This window comes from Diadema setosum, chromosome 12, assembly GCF_964275005.1.
Source record: "Diadema setosum chromosome 12, eeDiaSeto1, whole genome shotgun sequence".
Lineage (NCBI taxonomy): Eukaryota > Metazoa > Echinodermata > Echinoidea > Diadematoida > Diadematidae > Diadema > Diadema setosum.
In genome coordinates, this window is record NC_092696.1 from 2,884,213 (window position 1) to 2,888,671 (window position 4,459).

A 4,459-nucleotide genomic window follows, 5' to 3' on the forward strand; every position below is an offset into this window, starting at 1 on the left:
ATGGTAGTGATCATAATAAAATTTTCATGATGAATTATCACTGTTGTTATTACTTGAATAATGAAAATGATGTTACTAGTCATGATTATCATCATCATCATCATCATCATTCATCATTGCTTTCCCCCTTGCAAAATTACAATATATATGCCTCTAAATATATTGTAGGCAAACTGTAATAGCAGTACCTAGAGAAACCTGAAACAAGTACCGGTACATCAATATGGTACTAATTGGAAACATTTCAGTTCATTTTTTCAACATCAAGTTTATTATATGTTGATAAAATTATGTTCCAAAAGGTATACAGTATTTACCCAGTAATGTCATGCATTGTATTTCTGTTGTTTCCACTAATACACAATGGCAGCTACAGTGTGAGAATGTTTGAGGCCATGAGGGGACCTGTAACTATGCTGTCTACGAGATCTGGGAAACAGAAGAGGACTGGAAGACGTGAGTCACTTTGTGTTGATCTCTATTGATCCAGTGATGGTTTTGCCAAGGTTTGACACTGTAGCTCCTTATTATAAAGCATAGATTATTAAGTTCAGAAGAAAATCAAGCAAACAATTCCATACTTCTTCAAATTCATGAAATTCTGCCGTCGAGATGTTTTAATTGCGACTGATTGACAAATTGCCCCACATCGACATAAATAAGCACTGAATTGATCAGTGTTTTAGTAGTAGCCATGATATTTACGTCGATGTGGGGCAATTTGTCAATCAGTCGCAATGAAAACATCTCGACGGAAGAATTTCATGAATTTGAATAACAAAGCAGTACCCGCTGCATGCTATAAGGATTAGAACCAACACTTGCTGTCGGGCGAAAGCTCGGTGGTCTAGTGGAGATGATGCCTGTCCGGTGATCAGGAGGTCGTAGGTTCGAATCCTGCTCGAGTATGTACGCCCATGATTTTTTATCATGGCTACTACTAAAACACTGATCAATTCAGTGCTTATTTACGTCGATGTGGGGCAATTTGTCAATCAGTCGCAATTCCTTACTTCATTTGTCAGAATAAATTGTGCAGTATTAAAAGAAAAAAAAAGTGTCTTGTTCAGAATGTGTTCACTGTTATTGTAGTTAGTGTTTATTTGTTTGTTTGGTGGGTCATAGGATTTCTGTACCAGATGAGATGTAATTGCTTATGATTTGTGGTATTTTGTAGTACATGTATCATGTTCTTTGTTGATAAGCTTGTCTTGTATTCTTTCAGGAACTTTGCTGGTGCCAAGTCAAAGTCTTTCCGTCGAGAGAATGTGGATCTTTTGGACAAACCAGAGCAGCTGTCTTCAATGGCTATACCAGGTGAGAGTCATGTTACCCCAGTGATAGCTGGAGTCCAATTCCAGAGTGGTTAACCCTGACTTTAACTAGTGGGGAAATTCTGTTTAATCAACATATTGCTTACAGGAGCCATGCTTGTGCTGCGATAACTATTTTATCAGAGGATCCTGATCAGTGTATATCAAAATTTTACGACCCTCATAAAGGTAGTTACATCAATCAGCTAATCTTTGAGGAGTTGTAGATTCAGAAAGAAATGAAGACAGGATACTGTAAAGATTTTTGTTTCAAAAAGTAGATTCTAGAGTATCTATCTTGTGTTGCAATAATCAAAAGTGCACACCCAATTCTTAACAATCTCTATTCTCTACTTACACAAAATGTCGTTCTTACACCCCAATGGAAGTAGTTTTGTGCATACTGTAAAGCAAGAAATATTTGCAGTGTGAAATTTTCTTGAATCACAGCTGACAGCCTTTTTTTTTCTTTTTTTTTATGCCTCCGCCACGAAGTGGTGCCGGAGGCATTATGTTTTCGGGTTGTCCGTCCGTCCGTCCTTCCGTCCGTAATGAATTTTGTGGACAGCGTAACTAAAAAACGTTTTGAGGTATCCTAATGAAACTTGGCATGTATGTGTGTTAGGGGGTGAAGTTGTGCCTATCAACTTTTGGGTGCACATGCTCAAGATCAAAGGTCAAAAGGTCAAGGTCAAGTACGTAAAATTTCACTATTTCCACCATATCTATGCAATGCCTGAAGATATTTTCTTAAAACTTGGTGTATATATGTATTACCCAATTAAGATTCTCTGGTGGAAGTTTGGGGTCATGAGGTCAAAGGTCAAAGGTCAAAAGGTCAAGTAACTTGGAAATTGTTCATGGTATCTTCATGGAACATAGCATATATACATGTACTGACTGACAATGATTATCTAGAGAATTTAGGGTTCATGGGGTCAAAGGTCAGGGGCCAAAGAAAAGGGCAACACTTCAACATTTTACTATTTCCCTCATATTTATGCAATGCCAGCGGGATTATTATTTTTTTTTTTTACACTTGGTGTATGCATGTTTGTATTAATGATTATGCAAAAGTATGAAGTGAAGGATCTATGAAGATAGATTGCAACATATGATTTTGTTTGTTTGTTTGTTTCTCTGTGTTGGTAGGAGCATAGCTGCCTTGGACCCTGATAGCCCTATCCATCATCATGAGGTTTCCCAACCCACTCAATGCCATGCAGAGCCTTTGGATCAACGTCATCATGGAAGGACCACCTGCTCAAGGGTGAGCCACAATGTGCACACATCAGCAGGTCTGAGAGTATTCTGAAGGGGGAGGGCAATTATGCCGGCAGTGCAGTCATTATTCTGATTCAGTCTAATCAGGCCACTCTGCATAAAGATTGACAATCAATCAATCAGTCAATCAATCAATCAATTAATCAATCAATCAATCAAATTTCTTCAAGCAAATATCTGTGAACCTCATTAAAGCTTTGGTTTCAAAATATTTCATTTTACCTTTTCATCGGCTAAAGCAGCATCTTAGTGAGTACCATTATAATTCTTCAGTCATGGGGAAAATAATTTTGTAAAAGTAAAAATCAATACCTCTCAAATCAGCAGTGTTTCGAAGTCTCATTTGTATGCCACTCTCCTTCTGTTTGTGACCCTTCTTATTGGAAAGTCTGGACGCCAACTATTTCTACTCTACACATTAAAGGTCCAGTTTACCTTTGGGAGCAGTGATTTCAAAAATGTTCAAGATATCACATTTGATGCATATGTGTAGGTCTGTTGTATCATAAAACATCCTCCCATATGAAATATTTGCAATAAAACCTAAAATATAAGGAAATATCAGGGTTTTTCTCAATAAACCGTAACTGTATACAGTTTAGTCTGGAAACATTTTTATTATAACTATTGTTCACATTTCGTGTATTTAACAACACTTAACATCGATTATACGGATTCAAATTTTGACAGTGGTTGTTTCTATCCCTAACTCACATTTTAGAACTATTCTAAAGCACTAATGCTTTCATCTGCAAATGGTAAATTATGCCTTTAATGTTGTTTCCAGAAATCCTTTCTGTCTATATGGCTACAGATTTTATTGTTAATTTGGAAGAAAGGACAAATATATGTTCATTCTTTAAAAAAAAGAAAGAGTGTGTATACATGTATTATCAAAGATGGATAATGAACAAATACTGACATGAGAAAAAAAAATTGTGCATTCTGTAGTTCACATTACTGTATGATAATGTTTCATTCTCTCCCCACTCCTCTGTCCAGTCTCGGAGTGGAGCCATTGGACAAGGATGTAATAAGGAAGCCTCCTCGTTAGGTTCGTGACCCCATGATCACCAGACCTCTTCTTATTTATGTAGTCATTTCTGCCCTCATCATCATCGTGGGGATCCTCTGGGTCTTCTGGAGAGAGGTTAGTGCTCCCTTTATTGTCCATGACTGTACACACATTTCTATTAATATTGGTCAAGTTCTTCCTTTACATAATTGTAATATTATGCCCTTGCTACATTGTGCCGAGTGATAACATTAGTGCATTTAGCAAGCTATCTTCTGTCAGATGCTTTGTCATGCGGATTGTAATATTAGATAATGATGCATGTATTGATTTGATTAGATTTATCCATTGTCTTTATAGATACTTGGCTGTGTATATTAGTACATGCAGTAGCAGCATTCATCTTCACATACAGTATGCAATGAATTGTTTTGCTCCATGAAGCCTTTTCAGAATATAAGGACAAGCATGATACTATCTTGAGCTGGGATTTATCAACTTGTGCCTGTCAAGCAGTCCAGATGGCACTGTAATAATGACTGCTCCTCTCGATTAGATGCAATCCTGCCTCAGCCTTCTCTGTGGCAGACAAAGTCATAAAAAGACGTGTAGCATACATGTATGAATACAAGACCATACATACTGTCTGATGCACCACTGGTGATGAAATTACTCAATTGTGTACAGACTTTGTCAGTACGTTTCAACATAAAGTAATGAGTGATAATTTTGATAAGTAATGTTGTCAAACATGCAGATCATGCCTTGGTTAGCTGTCCTTCAAGATGTAACTGATGTTGGTTATCTACTTCCCACCACTACAGGAAATATTCCAGATGGAAGCACT

General features: G+C 37.1%; 1 long non-coding RNA gene across 1 annotated transcript; it reads left to right on the forward strand.

Moving 5' to 3' along the window:
- Positions 1 to 423: 423 nt before the first annotated feature.
- Positions 424 to 2,575, forward strand: LOC140235594 (uncharacterized). Its single transcript, XR_011901699.1, has 3 exons — positions 424 to 456; positions 1,226 to 1,317; positions 2,466 to 2,575. It is a non-coding gene; the product is annotated as an uncharacterized lncRNA (long non-coding RNA).
- The last annotated feature ends 1,884 nt before the right edge of the window (positions 2,576 to 4,459 follow it).